Source organism: Camponotus floridanus, unplaced genomic scaffold (genome assembly GCF_003227725.1).
Source record: "Camponotus floridanus strain SB8 unplaced genomic scaffold, Cflo_v7.5 scaffold26, whole genome shotgun sequence".
Taxonomy (NCBI): Eukaryota; Metazoa; Arthropoda; class Insecta; order Hymenoptera; family Formicidae; genus Camponotus; species Camponotus floridanus.
In genome coordinates this window covers 1,351,951-1,373,371 of record NW_020229392.1, presented here as the reverse complement: position 1 = coordinate 1,373,371, position 21,421 = coordinate 1,351,951, and the positions used below count along the sequence as shown (strand labels likewise).

General features: G+C 37.6%; 1 protein-coding gene across 1 annotated transcript in view; it reads left to right on the top strand.

The window, feature by feature from the left end:
- The window catches only part of LOC105257029 (UPF0489 protein C5orf22 homolog), a 580,793-nt gene that overhangs the window by 264,469 nt on the left and 294,903 nt on the right, over window positions 1–21,421 (top strand). The window lies entirely within an intron of this gene.

Genomic DNA, 21,421 nt, shown 5'->3' with positions numbered 1-21,421 from the left:
CCTATAAAATCCAACAAAAATTTTTAATTAAAAATAACAATAATTTTATCATTTATTTAGATATTATTTATTTATTTTTATTTATTTATATAAGAATACTTTTAGCTTTTACTTTTTTACTCATTCAATTTATAAAAAATAAACAATTAAAGTTATGCACAATGTGGCGGTTATCATGATTTTTTGCTAATTATTTTCTGCGAAAAAATTGTGCGTCTTTTATTTTGCAAAATATATAAAAATATAATTCCATATTTTATAATTTAAATTAGAAAATCCTCTCATTGTATGTCGTAGAATGTAATAAACATCTATGTGTTTTATAATATCATAGGTGTCACGCTACAATATATCCGATGACAAAAAAATACCTTCGCGTATTGCGCGAAAGAGATGAAGGTAAGAGAGAGTTTATCTGTGCACGTGCAAATATCGCGATACTCTAAGTACGACGGGCGTGCGGGATCTCAGATAAGGCGCAATGATTTGCCGTGCGCAAAGTCACCGATTGTCAGAGATCTCATTGGCGATTGCCGTGAGCTTTTAGTGTTTAAACCGCGAGTATTTGATACCAGAGTGGCACGCAACATTGTTATATAAGCGGTGCCCGGAGCAGGAACCTGGTTCCCTTTGCAAAAAGCTGGAGCGGTGAGAGAAAAGGAGAGATTTGAACGGAAGAGAGAAGGGTGTCTCTCTCGGCGGCAACGCGAACTATCAGATAAGAGCTCGAGATCTTTATTACTCAGAATTATGGATCGCGTTTCCTGTAAAAATCAACAGGATATATATGCCTCGTATTCGGGGTACTCTCGAGGTTATCGTGAGTACGGCTACACAATGCGAGATATTAGATAAGGTTTAAAGTATAGGCACTTTGTATGATTCTTGATTATCGTTTAAAGATTCGCAATCTTCATTGCGGGACAAACACGTTCGGGAAGAAATTCGCTAATAATTTTCAATGTATTTGAATAGGAAGTCACATGGATGTTAACAGTTATGATGATGATCCATTAAAGTTCTAAATTCTTTACATTCTCATGTCGCTTTTTACTTATACAGAAATATCAGAGAGTGAAAAAGTAGAAATGAGCTAAATAATAAAGTACAAAATAAGCTGAAATAAACTACATGCGTATCCTTGTCAGGCAAGGTAAGCTGGATTATACCGGAGTACACTGCGGTTCATCAAAATTCACTGCGCTACGACAAAGGAAAGTAGAACAAGAGAAAGACAAAATATATGCGACAATAAAACAGAATGGTCTAGAAAAAAAATAAAAAGAGATACTCTTCTCTTCTAATTAAAATAAAACAAACTACCCCAAAATATCTGAATAAATTTAAAAATAACAAAAGTTATCGAAGCAATCAATAATACTACACATTGAGCTTTGGAAATTAAAGTTATAAAATATAATGCATCAAACTGAAGAAGAATAACTCATCAAAAAAGGACAAAGTATACATGATTAAAATATTTTTTGTAATGATAATTTTCTTTTAGATAACTTTTAATTTTTTATTGTGGAGAATTTTTGATATTGATGTAATAAAAAATATTATTCTGAAACTTACAATATTTCAAATTTCAGAATTTGTAATAAATAAGGAAATATATTTGACTGTATAATGAACAAACAGTATAATGTATAGAGATCTTGCTTAATTACATCAAAAAATTGGGAATTATTTACTTATAAAACTTCCTCTTTATAGAAAGACGCGTATCTATGCACCAATGATATCATCTTTGTGATAGCGACATACAAGACACGCGATAAGGTCTTAAAGATCGTTAAGGATATGTACGACGCCGTTGGCATTCGTAGATCGTGTCGTCGATTGGCATTAGCAGCTTCCTGGCAGAATACGATCCTGCGATCCGCTGATCTCTTATTATTATTTGCCCGTTACATACGCCCCACCCGCGCACCCTTTCTTCCACTGATCTTCGTGTTGTTTCTGCCAGCACATGAAACGCCGCGAGAAATCATAACGAACCGTAACTCGCGCGCGTGCATCACCAGTGATCCATCACAATCTACACGATGATCACGAAGTTATGTGAAGGACATTTGGTTTACCATCAAGCATGTATATATGTGCACGCATTTGCGCCGTATGATTACATTACAGAAGCGAATGTATCGATTATGTCATTATTAACTTTGCGAATCTACGCGATAGATATTTGATTAAGATCGAGAAATTTCATAGAAAATAATGTACACAATTTTTACACGCATTTGCATAAAGTTTCTATTAAGTTTGACGACTTTATTAATAATGATATTTTAATGTAGTAATAGTATTGACTATTGCATACAAATATTAATTCATGATTACACGATTGATGACACTGTATTAAAGAGAAGGTGTTTTGTGTTGATATAAGCTTATTACATACGAAGAAGAAAGAACACGTGAGACATAAATAATGCGTAATTAAAACACATGCTTTTCATATAACATTTTTCTCTTTTTTCTTTTTTTATCACAACGAAGAAAAGGAATTCTTCATTGATTCATGGTGAGATCATTTTTATACGCAGTAAAAACTCACAAAATTCTTGGTAGAATATAATTAAAAATCAATCATCAATCATCAATATGCTCTTCAATTTGATTAAGCTTTTTTTTGCGTTCCGTTAATTTTATATAAAGTTTCTTGAAAATGGGCAACATCTTATGCCTATTATTCTCTCAAAAAATCCTCGATTAATTTACTTAAACAAAGTATGCATTAAAAAAATAAAGGCTTCGGCAAATATAATTCTTCAATTCCAATAATGATGTACGAAGAGTACCATGTATCACCACGTGGAAAATGTTTGCTGAAAGAGCAAAATTCATGCTTTTATGTTTTGCGAAACAAAGAAAATAATAAAATTTCTCTTCTTAATCTCTCTTCATCCATGATTAAATTTTTCAATCTTTCAGAGTACTTTTCCAATCCTTTTCCATAATTTTGAAATCGGTTTAGCGATTTTAGTGAAAAGTGGAAAAATATGTCTGTCCTTGGAGAGTGTATCTTTTTTTTCGATGGCATCCCATGATACTTCGTGGGTTATACCCACATATTTGATTTACGCCCTGTATTCGTGCTCAGCACGACAAAGATAAAGGAGCGAGGAGAGAAAGACCGCTGCCTACTCCGCTATTGTTCAATGATTTACGTTTGTTCTATTATCGTGCAAAGATTCCTGCCAAAGTTATCTCTGTCTGCACATCCAAGAATAGGTACCCACGAAGGATAGTGGGCAGAGAACGAAGGGGAGGAGCGGGAGGGGGGGGGGAACGGGGGTTTTAGGAGTGACGCGATGGTGGAACGAGCCAAGAGGAAGCGAACCGGAGAACGGTCTCGTTGAGTGATTATGACTTTAAACGGGCTCTAAAGAGGTCCTAATGGCATAATTATGGCGGGTATGCTTTATGAAAATTACGTTTTAAATGCATCCCAAGAATCTCGCGCGGGTTTTCATCATTCCGGTTCGTCTGCATCTATGCGTAACGTTACCCTCACCCCTCTTCCCCGCGTTGCTCCTCGCGTTGATTGAACGTGCCGTTTTTAATCGATCGAGCTGCAAACTCATTCGCGTATTACGGTGTTTCTTGCGCTGCTACGCATAATTGTCCGTATTTTTATTTCATTAATTACTACATGCACATTTGACGATAATGAACACTATAACAAATCATGTAAACGAATGTTACATTGCTAGTTTTGCACATGCGAGATGATGTTTAATTAAATTTAATTCGTCCCTCGTGTTATATATTTATTATTGCATCTATATTATATACGAATATGAAGATATAATTTAAAATATTATACTATATGACATCTCTTTTTACATCGCACAAAGATATTGTGCGCGATGAACAGTATTATCGGTGCAGTACTAAACTTTTTTCCCCGATTTTTCTCGTCGGGTTAAAAAGAGCAGCTAGTCGTTTGGTAGTCGGATCGATAAATGAGGATGAAGCCAAAGAGAGAGAGGGAACCTGTCTGCTGTTCGCTAATTGGTGGCGCTAATTAGCACCGAGGTGTTGTCTCGAAAGCCCTCTCATACACCTGTAGACATAGGCTGCAATGAGCGGTGGTATATATACGAAATTTCCACGTTAATAATCTACCGTGCAATACATCTGCGCGCAGGGTATTATCTCATAAATGCGCATTCGAAAACGTTGCCATTCGCTCTATATCCTCATCTCCCCTTTCTCTCTACCTGCTATGTATCCGCGAGTAATTAGTCGCGCTGTCTCTCCTCATCTCTCTCCCATTGATTCTGCTTAAAGAGATGAGAAGCTAATTATCATCATGAGGTATAAAATAAAAATCAAATCATACCAAGGGACTTGAAATGAAAAGTCGTCCCTTATCCTTGTTTTTGCAGCTAATAATTCGTATATATAAAGTCGCAAAATGAAAGTTCAAATATATTTTTAAAATATGAAATCATACGAAATGTATCTGAATAATAATTTTCTATGTGCTTACAATACAGAGAGATTCACGCACTTCACAATATAATTAAAAAAAAAATGTATTGCAGTTGACAAAATTTAAATTTAAGAAAAGATGCTCTCTCTTTTTATCATACTATGCAATAAGGGGAAATAAACTAAAACGTGAAATACACCGCTCTCATTACAAAAGACAGATGACGATGATAGATCTTTTTATCGCAATGACGGGTATCGTAACTCGTAGACCATCGTAGGTCTCTTTACGAGCGCGCACTTGCATGATCCAGAACAACATCGCTGCGTAAGTATCCCATCGCGCGGGCACATTTGCATATTATAACGATATCGATATGGTGGCACGTTAATACCGCTGTGTGTCGCCGGTACTCGCCGTATATAGCCGCGCACACCTGCGCCCGTCGTCGGTCTACCTTTGCGCGCGGCTTCGGCATCCGGCGATTGTCCAGTCGCCGTCTGTCTCCTCGTGCGTTCAGGCTCTTTTCTTCCTTCCTTTCGCTCCGCACCTTTTTTCTTCTTTTTTCGATAATGCTTACACATCGCGCGTTACGACCCGCGGATTCTTCTTGCCTCATTATAAAGACACTCAACATTCGTTAACATTCGTTACGAGCAATGAAGTATCGATGCAAAGAATGTTTATAGTCGCAATTTAGTTGTAAAAAAGAAACACGAGAGCCAAAATTATCGAAAGCGCAATTTATTGAAACGACGTGTCCGGTGTATATTCGTTCTTTTTATCTTTATAATATATCATATATTTTATACACACGTTTCTCGGATATTATTATTCCATCAGTTTCGATTCTTAGTTATCGATTATTCGTGTTTTGGACGAAAGAATTTTATCCCGTACAACTTATTACGTACCATTATATTACATATATTACATGTACATTATATTATTATTAATAATGCAGTTTAATTTTTTACTAACGTGAAAAGAATTTTAACGGAAGTTTGAGAAGAGAATAATGTGATAATATTTTATGTGATAATATTTTTTTTTATGATAACTTATCTCGCCACATGTGGATATTCATATGTCAGGAAGTGGCCATGCGCATGACATGTCATAAACACGAATGCGAATGTGAATCATTAATTGACTTACGAATATCAATATGATTTAGCGGCAATGTATGTCGTTGATATGCTTGTAATAATAAATGATGGTTCCCTCGAGATTGATTGTGATTTGTTAATAGTGGATATTCGATGGACTCTGTAAATGCCAAAAAATATTTTGCGAAATGAAATTTACATCAGCTCATTACTATGACACGTTTAATTTTAATTCCGTAATATGTATAAGCATTAGAGCGTGTATTATTTATCATACATCGCTTGCAATTAACAATGCAACGGGTAATAAATAACGGCAATGGCAAAACTTGCGATATGACAGTTTTCGCCACAATGGAATAATTTATTTTGCATTCGAGAATAATGCACTTTTAGTTGCATTTTCAAGCGTGAGTTTTAGAGGCGATGCGACACGGGAAAACGCTGCGATATTATCATCGTAATTATTCCACCCCAGTAACACCGGACGAAACAAGTAACGCGTTGAATGTCAATAGCGCGTTACAAGAAACTATTATCATTCGTACCACACGTGTGGAGTATAATTGTTATATCTATATAAGCGATATTATAGTATTTATATTTGTCATTATCCATCATTTTCACCTTGTTATTGTTACGTGCGTGGAAAAGATCAGATTCAAAGCCGCACGCTAGAAATATCCAGCGATGGCTTTTACGGTAGGTATCAGGTTTACATCGGAAATCTATCGAAATCTCGGCGGGTCGTCGATCGGAACGGTTAGATCGGAAGAGTCGAAAATTCAAGGGTCGGTTAACCAATCTCTCCCCTTCTGCAATCGCAGCGGGCGATCTGGGGCCAACAACAAAAGCTGAAATCGCGGAGCATTAGTCAAACATCGCCACGCCGTAAACTAAACTCCACTCTTCCTTCTCCTCACGTCACCTCGTCCGATCTGCGAGCGAGTTATTCTCACTTCGACCGTCGATTCTCCTTCGGAACAAGGCGAGACTTGGCCTGGCCACCTGGTGCCATCGGGAGTCTCTGGATAAAGCCATCAATAATTCACGATCGGCGCTCCAATGCCTGCGGTTAATATATATATTACATCTATGCGCGTTGTACCGCATCTGTGGGCGCGAACTATCGTTTCCCGTTCCTGCTGGGAGAGGAGTGACGGGAGACAATGAGCAGAAAAGAATGATTCCAACGGGAACTGGAAGAAGCGAGAAGCAGATGACATTTATTACGTCATCCTGGCGCGGTGCTCTTCGATCGGAGCTCCATCAGGACTGACGTGAATATATTTTCTGTATACTGCATCGGTCGCATTTTTCACGTATACCTATGCGTTGCTTGCCTTCTGTCGCTTTACATTGGAAAGAATGCTCGATTAACTTTGCCGAGTATTATCGCCGACCAACCTCTCGCTTTTATAATTCATACGGAGTGCTCAATCACAGCTTGGAATTTTCGTTTCAATCTCCCGTCCATGTCGGGCTCTGTGACAAGTGTACTCGCGTACCGCGCTGTAGTTAACTAATCTTATCGGCGCATAATAGGCATCGACATTTACGCAAGCCTCATTGCATACAAACGTGAAAGAGGCGAGCGAAGGAGAAGGACGTGCGTCATTTACGATAGATGCATGCATATTACGTTGCGCGAGCTGTTGTAGCAGCTGAGAATAAGAGAGAGAAAGAGAAAGAGAGATAAAATCCATAAATCTCGTGCAGTGAGTTTCGACGACTTACTTGCCTTCGATCTCATAAATTTCTGATAATCTATAGGGAAACGCATATATTGCGAGCGTGAAACGCACACATGCGTGTACGCGTGCGTATGCTCATGTACGATCTCGCGGTGAATACAAGGATGATTTACATGGCAACAACTTCGTTCGTGGTTCTTACTAATGTCGATTCGACAGCGCAATCTCATATACATCGTCTTATCGAGCACGTGTTTTGTATCATCGCTAATTATTTGGAAATTTATGACTCGCATTATATTGTACACCAGCATAATTAATTTACAGATTGTGAATTAGAATAATATTAACAAACTACGAATTTAAATAAATATAACTATGTCTTTGAGTCTGTAAGAGAGATTTCTAAAGTGGTGTCTAATTGTACAGCAAACGTACAGGCAGCAAACGTACAGAAAACTTATATAATTGTAGGTTGCAATCATACGCGACGATTCCGAAATAAATTGCTGCGTTGAAAAAATGGACGAATTAACGATAATTTGCGCAGCCACTGTTGCATACCTTTTAAAAATCTGGCAATGTACTAATGGCGTGTAATCTATTTTTGAAGTGTATTAATTATGAAAATGTGGAGCAGAATAAATCACGTCTTTATGAAAGTAATGGTTGGAAAAGACGATGCAGATGTTGAAACGGTCTGCCTTATGTTGAAATCAAGATGCGTATTCGCTCACCTTGTGTTGCCATATAAATATCGTTGCCTCCCATTATATTCTACTAATGCGACGAGCTTTCCCTAATTGGTAACTTCCGGTGTAACTGGCAAAATAACATTACATACACAGCGTCAATGGGTGATTGTTTTGCATATGTAGTGCTGATCGTGACTTTGAATAATATCGTTCCACTTAAGATTGCGCAATTATAATTCAGTCAAAACATTGAAAATAATTAACGAGAAAATAATTATAAAAAAAAGTTTTATATTCTACATCTAGTAATATTTTCTAGTATTTTTAATTAATATTTGGATACTTGATTGCTCATCTCGTCGAATTACAAATTTATATAATTTATTTTCTATTACATCTATCTTTTCGTCAAATTATTAATATATAATTCTACAGGAATTCTACTGCAACAAATTATCTTAGCATGCATTTTACGCTCGATGAATATTGAATTCTCAATGAATATCAAATTTCGTGGCGCTCTGGATTCGTGTAAAACGGCCGCATCTGAATCAACATCCGTGGGGCTTGTGTCGAAAAATAATCAGCTGGGCGTCGACTATTTTTCAAACATGGGCCACGCGTCTGAATCTACAGAGGAAGAGCCGCGCGAAGAAGTTATTAGCATATCATACGGACGGGGAAACCGCACGAGGCATCGGTTCCGCATTTCATACCGTTCCCGGTGCTCGTTCATTTCGCGCGATGCAGCCCCGCAATATTTTAATGGATCGCTATGGATCGATTATTTTAATCATTTCCTCATTACCGAACCTTCCGTACGGTGTCTCGCGCTCACGCCGCGGCAATTACGTACACGAGGAGCCTTCCTGGAAACAATCGCATTCGGATTGCTCGCCCTTGGGCGGTTATGTCGATGTCTGCCGACGTTTATCCATCGGCACGTCCGTTCGTTTATACCCCGATTAGCAATTAGACGAGAGAGGCACATAGCAATCGCCGTTAACGTTCACCACCGCTCCAGGACTCGCGCCGCGCGAGATTCCGATCGCGCATAATCGCACATTCATCGTTATGCCGGCGCTAATGATCACTTTGGCGTACGTTCCGCGAGCGGTCTCAGAGAGGATCCGAGGGGATTTTGGCGCTTTGATCGGTTATACGGTACTCTTAATCGCGCGGGGAAAGGGAGAAAAATCGACGAGAGGGGCCTCGTGTCGGTGCAATTGCACGATGGAAATTTTGCCAACAGATGCTCCGAGTTGCGCGCGATCTCCCGCTGCAACGGAGAAAGAAAGAGAGAGACGATATCGACATAACATCATTAATGTGCGTTGGGCGGGAGGCTTAATGCACGGCTGAATGTATCGACCGGATTAACGCAATGTACGATCGCGATTGATTTTAGCTGCAACCTTACTTATCAAAACAACATTAAATAAAGCTCTTATTTTGCGGTACAAATTTATGAATTTTTATGAATAAAAATATGTAAAAATGTCGTTTTATATAAAATCAATCAATACAGCAATATTCAATTAATTCTTCTCCGGAAAATTTAAAGCTATTTCAAATAATATAAACTTATGAGTATAATCCTACCTTAAAAATATGAATAAATTTGTGCTTATTAACATTTAAAATTAAGTCTTCTTCATCTTTGTAGAAACGACTCATTCTTCGACGATTCGAATTCTCGATGCATGCCTTCGGAAGTCTGGGACGTTTTCGCGGTAACGTGGTCGGTAATTCGGTTAACCACCTCAACTCGTATGTTTTATCCTAATGAGAACAACGGTCGTGGCCGATACGAGACTCCTGGGAATTGGCGGCGTCGACTGATGAAGACGAAGAGGGAGGCGGAGGCAGAAGGACGGGGTCGTTAAACTCACGGAGGGAGAGAGAAATAGAAAGATGGAGGGAGAGAGACAGAGAAACACGGCTCCCGGGTCGCTCACGACATTGGACGGTGGCCGGCCGATACGCTAATTTAATTAGCAGGAAATGGACGAGCCGCCTGCCAGGATCTAGTATGCATGCGTGTGCCGCGACATTAATGCGTGAACGCTCTTGGAGGAGAGGACCGTATCGCGGGACAGGGTGCGCTACGTCGGCGTAAGTTAATTCTACTTCCGATAGCATGACTGATCTGTCCGGAATGAACCTGTAATTTACGTGCCGCTACGACGCGTTTGATGATATCTGCGAAAAGCGGGCGCACGCGCGATGATTGACAGATACGCTGACGGCCGCTGTGCGAAAGTATATCGCGAAATTGAAATTTGCCGAGTTCCCCGGGAATCTTAATGTTATTAAGTGTACGAGTGATCTATGACCGTCGCGCTCATTTTCGTCATGCGGCCTGCGAAGGCGCGAGCGTAACTACCACGGCATGACGAATGCGCGAAAGCGCACATTGTGCACGAAAATACTCGTTTGCGATTGTACGCGTGCATCCTCACGTCTAATTTATCTTGCAATTTTTTCTTTCCTTTTAACACATTTTTTATTTGAAAATAAGACGCGAGAGATCTATGGCATTTCATCAAAATGATCAAAATAATTAAATCCGCGCATACCTATTTTATTCATTTTTTCTTTTCTCATTTTTCGCGTATATTATATTAGTAAAATTTTATTCAATTTATTATAATTTTTTATTGTATTTTGCATTGCGATACCAAAGTTTTTAGTACGTTATTTTATATATTTATATATAACTATTTTTTTTCTTGCGACATTTGCACACACTTATTTTTCGAATTTTTAGAATATAATTGTAAAAAAATGTTGAATACTGAAAATTGACAAAAAAGTTTTCTCTTTATAATGTCGATTATGCATCAATAAATGACAAATTATGAGTATCCAAAGCGAGAGAAACAAAGGCTTTCATGATACGCGCATTCACAGCTTCGAGCAATATCATTGTAACGTCTCATTCTAACTTGTTATCTGTGATTATCAATCCGGTCAAAACACGGCTAGCAACCTGTTGGTCTCGTATGAACCGATCGCTTCCTTATCTACCATCAACAGGAAGAAATTACTCACGAGAATGACAGCGAACGCCAGAGTTGTATTTATTAGCTGCATCAGGATCGGAGATCTAAGATAACGCGATGTAGAGATTGCACCAAGTAATGATAAACAAAGAAACAAAGAGGGGAGGGCAAACCCATAAGATTATGATTGCATGACACGATTTATAATAGCGATTCCACTCGATCAATTTACCCTCCCATGACTTTATTTTCCAGCAAAAGGTTATTCCCCGTCCATTTCTTTGTATCTAGAAAAATCCTCGCGTTATTAAAGTGCATCTACGTTATTAAAAGAAACACGATTCTCCAATTTAAATCACATGTATATAAAAATTGTATGCCATGTTTCATATCGTACGAAGAATACGATTGCGATAATGTTCACGGAATATCGTTCGCAATGAGAGCAAGCCGTACGGCGTGATAAATCTTAAGCGGAAGATGAAATCTTTCGAAGGCGCGAAGCATTCTCGACTACTGATTCGCGTCTCAAAGAAGGAGAGCGTTGATACGCCTTCCAGGAAAAACTATAAAGCCGATACAGGCGATAGTAATTGAATCAATTACTCGCTGTGCTAGTTACAGCAAATAAGTTGGCAGAGAGATCGCCACGGCAAGAAACGACGAGAGATGGAGGAGTGGCAGAAAAGACGGACATGCGAGAGCGAGAGATCCTTTCTTGAAACCGACGATGGGGGCAAAACCCTCGCAAACCTGGTATCTCGCGGTCGGACACGTTAGTATGAAAAAAACGCGGATAATAATGGAATGTTTCTGCCCGCGCGCGATGTGTAACCACCGAAAGAAATACTTTATGCCAGACGGGCAAAGTGCGCCGAACGTTCCGCGAGAAGTCGTAAAACGAGAGGCACGAAGGTGACGGCCGGAAGCAGTAAATGAACAGCGAGGGAAAAGACGACGTGGAATACACACCGTGGAGAGTCTAGCCGTATCGCAGCCTAGAGTAGAAGATACACAATGACAGAAAAAAGGTACTAATGGCTGAGATTTTATCAGGGTCCTTACGTACCCTGCCATTGGTATTCGTGGTACTACAATAACGAAGGGAATGCACCGTGTACGAGATAAAGCGGAGTTATTGCGACAGGAAGCGTCTCCAGGCCGATTTATAGAAATGTTTCACGATTTCGTAAAGAAGATTCTTAAGAATTTCCGCGAGTGATAAGAAAATCCTTAATGGGTGAAAGATTTGTATGAATTTATATGACAAGTGATTAAAGCACATAAATTAATTATTAACATTTTTTCTTTCACGCGCTCATTATTTCTTAGTAACATCTTAAATATTTGTAACTTTGAAATTTATTATCTATAACGGTTTTGTTCTATTAATTTAATTTTTGTACTTTTGTATCTGTAATAATCTCCTACTCTTGTTCTCCAATAATCTTATATAAGTTATATGCAAGGATCTAAAAATCAATTATATATGTACATATATATATAAAATTTATGCAATTTTCTTAATATTTAGCATTCTTGATAAGGCAACGTATATAAAAATTACATCGTTTGTACAGGCGATTTATAATATTTAATTATTCACTTGTCAAACTGACATCAGACATAAGTCATTTGTATGCGATTGATGTAACCGTCAGGACTAGAAAATGCATCGCCACTAACTGAAAGTGCATTCCACTGTTTCGGACACGATGTGGAATGTTAGCCGGCTTTCTACTGTATGTACAAGGCACATAACTTCCGGCATGAACACCGTGCAACGCCGGAATTTCGTCGACGAGCATAATTAAAGTGAACGTATAAAATCCGACAATAGCTCGAGCATTATCAGGTTTCGAAATCCTTAGATGTTGAGCTTCTTTAATGCATTTAATAACATTATATTTATTATTTAAATTTTTAAGTGCAAAATATTATACATAATATATTTCTTAATTGTATTGCTAAAATTATTACATGTATTATGCATAAAAAAATATGTATATAATATTTTATATTTAAATCATATATAGAAATATTAAAGATGATAATAAATGTAATAATTCGTTAATAAATGCAATAATAATATTTCATAATATTTCTTTTATAATATTTAATTGTTTTGTTAGAATTTGAATAAAATTCTAACATAACAATTATGAGAGAATAATACGAATTCATCATATCATTTTCTACTAATTAGGCAAGATTATCTAATATATGAGACAAGTAATCGGCTTTTTATTTCAGACACTTGAAATTAAAGAATCTTTTAAGCGAGCTGTCTGATTGGGACCTGTCTCCTGCCAGACGTTACAGTATCAAGGAGGAAGTTCGACTTTTTATAATGAAACGAATCTACTGTCGAAACAGGTGAAGTCCGTGGAACCGATGCGTTTCACACATCCCCACGCCTTCACACGCATGCATCTTCTCGTATGTTACGTACAATATAAAAGGGCTGCATCCGCTGTAGACGCATCGGTTGGACAATAGGTTTCCTCGGTAGACGAAATTAGTGTTATTATTGGACCAAATGTCTGAGGCCACGTCGTGGGAAGAAACGTTTCTCGACAGCCTCCATTTCCTCTTCAGTCTGCTTCTTCCTTGACTTCTTCCTTCCCGGCTTTTTTTCTAAACGAAAGCGGGCGACTTTAATCTTAGGCATGTCTGCGGCTTGCAGTGGATATTTTTATTTTACATATTAACTCTCGAAAAGTGCGATTATTGAAGATATAAATAATGAATAAAATGCGCTGGAAATTATCTGAGATGAAATTATTTTACAAGGATCTGAGAAAATTTGTATTTCTTCTGCTGTAATAAATTTACAATTTAAATAATTATTCATATATAATGATTGCAACGGATATAAATTTAATTAATAAAATTATTGAAAAATTTAAGGGGTAAATTTAAAAGAAGTCGTATTCAAGAATCTCGATATACGGTGTTACTTCCATTTAAATGTCGCGTCTGTTATTATCGTGATAAGAATATTGCCTGAAATACAAGAAAACGGACATAGCTTGTTTCGGTCATGTTCGAAACGCGAAAGGATGTTAAAAGAGCTACTCTTCACGACAAGACTTACAAAAGAACCGGCGGTTACGCGGTCGACTTTATAAATTTACAACCGCAAGAGAAAATCGTAACGATGTCGAGAGAGATGACGATGAGAGAAAAGGGGACCCGCAGCGACAAAGCGTGAGAGGACGAAGGGGGAGAGGACAGGGGGAAATCGTGGCACGCAGAGTGCAGCGGTAGATTGTATTCAGAGGCTCGGCAGGAAGTAGGCGTTCGATGGAATTCGGCCAAGGTAGAAGCTGACCAAAGGTGGAAGTCGCCCATTATGATTACGTCCTTTCGTTTGTAAAAACAAACGGCGCCGCATGAAACGTGACTGCCACCTACACTTTCAAAAATAAGAACGGGGCTAGGCGTAGATCGTGCAATGTTAGGTGTTGCGTCGCCTTTACCTACATCTTCCAGCATGTGGACGTGAGATCATTACAGGAGCGAAAAGTGAACGTTCGCGTTTAACTTTACTACTGATCAATTAACAATTATGTGCACAGAGAAAAATGCATACTGTATTCAAGTAAATATTATTTATTTTAAGTATATCATAAGTTTACCCCAAGCATTAAATTTAATTGAATATATTCTGAATTTTAGTAAGTGCAGTATTTTAGTCAAGAATATTAAATTAAAACAAAAATTTGGTTTACTACAAGAGTTGACGTAAAGTAAGTTTGATTTTTCTTTAATACAACTTTACCATATTCTTGAAGAGAAAATAAATTCTTCTTTCGAGTACATGATAATGAGATTTTCTAACACTTGTGATGAGTATATTTTAAGATTATTATCAAGAATATATTCTTTGTTGAAGAAAACTATTACTTAAAAAAAGAAAAATAAACTGAGTAATCGCTTTTCTTGGCAGTAGAATGATATTTTTCTCTGTGTACACATTTCATAATATTTCAAAAAATTATTTTCGATGTTATTATGGGAATATTTCACCACACATGTGCGAATGATTAAGAACCGTTTGATAAAACTTTATAATGGGAGATGTGTGTAATATTTACGACCAGAAGATACATATAGCGAGGAATATAATTACAGCTAATAAATTTCAACGAGCAACAATATATATCTATAATCTATGGAATGTAACAATAGACTACGATGTATAAACCGGTGTTCAATGTTATTGTTACACGCATAAATTGAACCTACAGAAACTTTTCGATAACTACATTTTAAACGATAAAAACCTAGATACGAAGATTTCCTTTTTCGATTCGCCCACGCGCGCTCACACTTGGAATTTGTTAAATATTCATCTCTATATTTATATCCACGTTTCCAAGAGCGAGCCGGGCGCAATTATCTTAATCTTTGAGCGTCGGTTTATCAGCGTTAGAGGCTTTGTTAAGCCTATCGAGCGCGAAGATATACGCGTCCTCTCTTACGGGATTTTACCGACTTATAACGCATACATGTACACAAACACATACATATATCCACTAATCTCCTCGAAGCATCTAAATGCCTACTCTGTGATCCGTTTCCTCTCGCGAGTGTTTCATCATCGAAAATTTCTTAACAGCCCCGACCGGCGCGCTCACGTATATTACGTACGCTCACTCTCGCCTCTTCATTCTTCGCGGCCCGTAAATCCCTCGAATGATTGATTGCGCTCACGTCACGTTCATCCACTCTCGGCCCTTTTGCACGCTCTATGTACCTTTCCTTTTTCGTGCGCGGCATCGCGCACCTTCGGATCGCACATACAGACGCGCTATTGATTTTCTTAATAATTAACAGCTTGTCGCGCCCACCCTCGGCAAACGATTCCTCCGACGCGACGGCTGCGATTCGCTCTTCGATAAACACGTCGCGTACTGATTTCCCCGATAGCTTATCGCTCGACGAAAGGGAAAACGATCCTACCTATATCACGTACAGGCCGTGTAGAATAGAAATTGAAAGATAATTCAATCGTTATCCCGATACGCATCTCAACGATTTATCTCTTTCGTATAATTAGAGATTTTATTCTTTTTTTTTTTAAATAAATATCTGAGAGATATTCTCTGATATTGAGAAATTTTAATTAACATTCGCCTTCCATGACAGACAAACGTCTGCGCGTTTCATCTCGTACCGATTGTCTATGCACGCATATGTGTTCTACGCTACATATGTGCATATGCGTATTTCCAGTAGCGCTTGTGCCGCGCTTTATTTATATATTATGTATGCTATATATATATATATATATATATATATATATATATAAATGCGTGCACACGTATGTGCGAATTCGCGTACACTCGACCCGCGCATACATAGCTTATAGGCACAGTTCTTGCCGGGCCATATCTCTCGTATCGCAATGTGACGGGTGTGTCGGCAGTATATCAGTCTAACCCCGCTGCTAGTCGCTGCTGACAACGAGATATTAACACAATGCACGAGTGGAGACGCGTGTGCGCTCACGCACATGCAGGCACCGCGTCGGGAAAGCACGAGAGAGGCTCGACATGTCGTTGAACAATCAAGGCGTGCTCAGAAGTATCTTCTGAAAAACGAGAATGGCGTTATCGTGTTTACGCACGTGTGCACGAGCGCATTTTATCTCGCGGCTAATTATTCATATTTCTGATAACGAGATATTGAAGAGTTGCGCAATATCGTGTAGCTTTTCTTTCTTTCTTTTTTTTTTTTTTTTTTTTTTTTCGATCGAGAAAAATGAAGTGATTGACAAAACCGGAAAACCGTACAATTTTATCTCTCCGATCAGAATAGAAACGATTCAAATTCGGCTTTTTTTCAATCAATTTTTCACCGGCATTGTAATAATATTGTCAATGTGAAGATTACTAAAAGAGTCAGCGATATTTGAAATTCTTGACAGCTATCCCGCATCTGTCATAACGAAAAATGCGAATGCACGATGCATACATAATACTAAAGATTTTATTGTGCGTTCTGCCTGCATGAGCACATCTATTTTTTGTATATAACTATGCAAATTGGCCGCATAAATAGATATGCAGATAAATAAATGACTTTATTGAAGAGATATGTCGTGACTCAATCATGCCAATTTGTCGAAAGCGCCGGATAAAGGTAAAATACGGCATGCAAACGCGTATTTTGAGTGTCTATGTAAACAATATCAGTGACAAATTTCACACATGAGATATTAAATCATCGAGACACATGCGCAAATGATAAGAGATAATTGCTCGTTCACTTGTATACCGTGCGACTATCTCTGTTTAACTTATGATAAAATCAAATTTTATTTCGCAGAAGCTTGCACATCAGAAGAATGTGATACAAAATCACTTTTTACACAGATTGAATATTCTCCTAAAAAATATCTCTATAATAAAAATACTATAAAAAAATGTAAAATTTAATTATACGAAAATATTGTTTAAAGAATATCTTATGAAAGATATTATTTTTTTTATCTTTTATACATTTCGCTCTCGAGCGTCACAATTTTATGTCACATATGGAGTAACACAATGGGTAGATTATTTATCATAGCTTAAGAATTGCATTTTTCGACGTAATTAAGCTACACAACTTACAGATAGAACAACGAAGCGATTTATTGTCAGGTTTTTGTACTTTCCTCTTTTTAAGATTTTTCTATATATTTTATATGTACCGTGTTTAATTCAAAAGTGATTGTATTTTCTTGTGCAAGCCGCTGTAAGTAGCGACCTTGATTCGTCAGACTGCAAACTTCAAGGCTGCTGCAGTCCGATTGCACGAGTGGGTGGCCGCAAGCGATGTGGCGGGAGGAAGATAAGGGTACATTCACATCATCTAGAACGATAAATGATGAAGGCAGAGCTCTTGTTGGCTTATTTCTCGATGATTTGATGAAAAAGATAACATATCTCGTAAACATTTTCTTCAAATTTTCACGCGAACAAAATCTTTTTTCGTAAGATTCCAACGGTTTAATCAATTAAAAATTTGAAAATTATATGCACTATTTTATGCACTTTCATATAGTCTACAAATACATAAACAATAACATATATAACGAAGATGGAATTGTGCTTTGACCGAGAACAATATAGCATTACATAAATCGCGTTCCGATTTGACTTGATAATATCTTTAAGATGATTCTTTTTAGCAGAGTAAGACGCATGAAATAGCTGCGGTCCAACTCTCGGGTGTACCGAGGTTACGTTTGGTCGCGTTGATTTTTGCGGTCTTGGCTCATGTCAATCAGTCGACAATCCACGCGAAACCGCACGCAATCTCCATCTGTTCTCCTACATCTGGAGAGTGCATATCATCGGACGTAGCGTCGAAGATGTACGCGCATTTGCTCTTATGCGAGGCAAATGTATAAACCAGCATTATATACGTGTACATGATTCCATGTGAATCCGTTCGATCAGACTTTTTTCTTCATTATTCAATAAGAAATTGCTGGGGGTTAGGATTGCTACATGCCGAGAACAAGGTGGTTACCGCGTATATGCTTGCGGATGCTTCGCGATCAAATCTTCCTGGCAAAGCCTTCCTAGTGAAACCTTCCGGAACGATTTGCTCGCACTTGGCTGCTGTCGACTTGCCAATTGTTGGAGAAAAGAAGCCGTAATATAAATCGAATTCTATACTCAGCTACTACTATAGCTACATGTAACTATACTACAACTGATACTACAGCTGATAAATAAAGTGCATTCAACTAGGTGTGCCATTTCAAGTAACAATGCAATCGATGACAGGAATGTTATAGCAATATATAGTAATATGTTTCGTTAAATTTTGAACATATTTTTACATTATGTGATGTATATAAATCTGAGAGAAAGAGAGAGATAATAATAATATTCTGATAAAACAGAATAATTTTAATTTTATTTTTTTTTTATTTATTATTAATATAATTATACGTACATCAAATAATCTATTCTCGTTAGAGCAATAAAACATTTAGACAAAGAGAAAGAGATGTTCAATCTTAATTTATATTAATAGTTCGAATTATACTATTTTTTTATGTGACATAAATATTTTTAATATTATAAGAAAGAAAATGCACGCGTGTAAAATATGATTCTGTGGGTCACCAAGGGTCTCACAGGAAATGAAATATATACGAGTGCGTTAACAGTCGTTGAAACGGAAGCTACGCACATATGGAAACGATATACCATAATCACAGGCATAACCGGCAATTATCGTTTATTTAAAATCGGTAACCGGCGACGCTCAAAATATTCGGGTCGGTCTCATAAACGGTCCGGCTGACGGTTTCAGGCAATAAATCGCAGCCGGAGCATTGGGCAAGGCGGGAACTAATCGAGCACCCTTTTCCCTCCTCTTCTCCTCCCCCTCCTTTCTCCCTTTCTCTCTTTCCGAGTTGAACGAGCCCCCGTCCGATATTCCATTCCGTTTCGTTTCATTGCGGTTTCCTTCTATCAATTATTTCGAATCTGAAATCGTGCCCATAAATCCATGGAATCAGGATACGGAACGTTATTATCCCACCCCTCCTCCCCGTCTCCTTTCCCTCATCGGCGATCGTGTAATCGGCGTTGATCCGGTCGTACGAAGAAATTGCGGCATTGAGGGAAATTGCGGAAAGGATGTACGCTCGCACGTGGTAGTCGTCGACAGTTTGATCGCAAGTTAAGTGGCTCGCCCGGTTTTCGTCAGTTTTAACGCTATGGATTTATGATTTGTGCCTACAACTGCTCGATTTGTCGTTACATCGGAATAGATTTCTATCACGAAATGTTAATATTGTCGAGATTTGATGCTAATTTGAAGCCCTACCGTGAAACACCATTAAATTGAAATACATAAACGAGCACTTCACCGTCAATTGTACAATTTAGTTTATGTTAATGAGAGATGAAATGTATCACGAAATAGAAATTTCTCCGAACATCGCTCTCTCATCGCGTTGTATAATTATCAGGTAATTTTACACGGAAGGTATATTTCCTGCTGGTTTTTTAAATAAAATTTTTTCGCGAGTGTAAATTAATTTTTCAGCACATGATTGAAGTTTTTCGAAAAATAATTTTTAATACATTTTAGTGAATAATAAAATCCTTTTGCGGCTGGTTAAATGTTGTGTTATAAATAGTAAAGATTTTTAATTTGGCGAAAACGATACATCTCTATAGATCTCTTGTGTCAGTTAACAAATTTATATCCATTTTTCTCCGTCATGAACAATAAATGTTTATTGCTTTCGTAACTAGTGTTTGTCTGTTACATGCCTAATACATTACCGATGACCCTTGCCTTCGACATACATTAAATTTTATTTTATGATGTATACGTCATTTTTACAGGACGTAAAGTCTCTATATAAACAAATGTCATAAATTCTTGAAAGGACTGACTTTAACGAGCGAGAGAGAAAGAGAGGGAGAGAGATGTTCTTTTCCACGTTCAAATTATCCGTCAGTGGAACTCGCAGTTCTGCAACATGACGATGACATCATGGGTCGTATGAGTATTTGACCCTCCTATTTTCCATAATATGGTCAATTAGTGCAAGACCGAGCGGCGCCAGACAATGGCAGGCTTTCGAGTTTTTGCATCCTTCGTATTGTGCCGAATTAATCGCCTCAGAATTGTAGAGAAAAATAGAGTTGCCCATCAACAACCATTATTATGGGTGTGGTTAATAACTATAAGTGATGGCGACATTTTGGGTAATATATTAAAAATTGTGATATACATTGACGATGTGTACATTGCATTTCTTCATTAAAGTTCTATCGCAAGAAATTTGTCGATTAATGTTATTGATAACGCAGTTTATTAGTAAAATAATGCTACATTGAATTATCAAGAATAATTCGATTTATAAAGATCCATAGTCGCTCCGGTCTCTCATTTTTTTCATAATTTTTATAAACATATTTTTCTCTCTTTTCTTGCATTTCATATCATTACGCCCTTAAAATATAATTGTAATATTCTGGTTATTGTCGCGTTTTATAATGCAGCGGTGATATTATTTATTATTTATCATCAACCTCTCAATCTTCCTTTTTAATATGATTGTACAAATAAACGAATACACACATGCAATCAAATAAAATATCGTAAAGATACATGCGATTGGTTTTCTGTGAAGCGGAATAATACGATCACTATATTCATGCACGTTAAACAAACAACGTCACTGATAAAATAACGTTTTGCCATTAACGAGCCATCCGTTGCACCAATACGCGTTCGCTCTGTCGAAAGCTGTTATTGAAGCAAATTTCGTGATTGCGTTTACACCGGCAATATTGCATGCGAGGCAAGCTCGACTACGAAACATTCATGAAACCTGGACATTCGCACCAACGTTCAACGAAAAGAGGACTCATTAATGATTTATTTGCCTTCCAACTTTGGAACGTTACAAACATTTTCCGCAAACCACGGATCATGT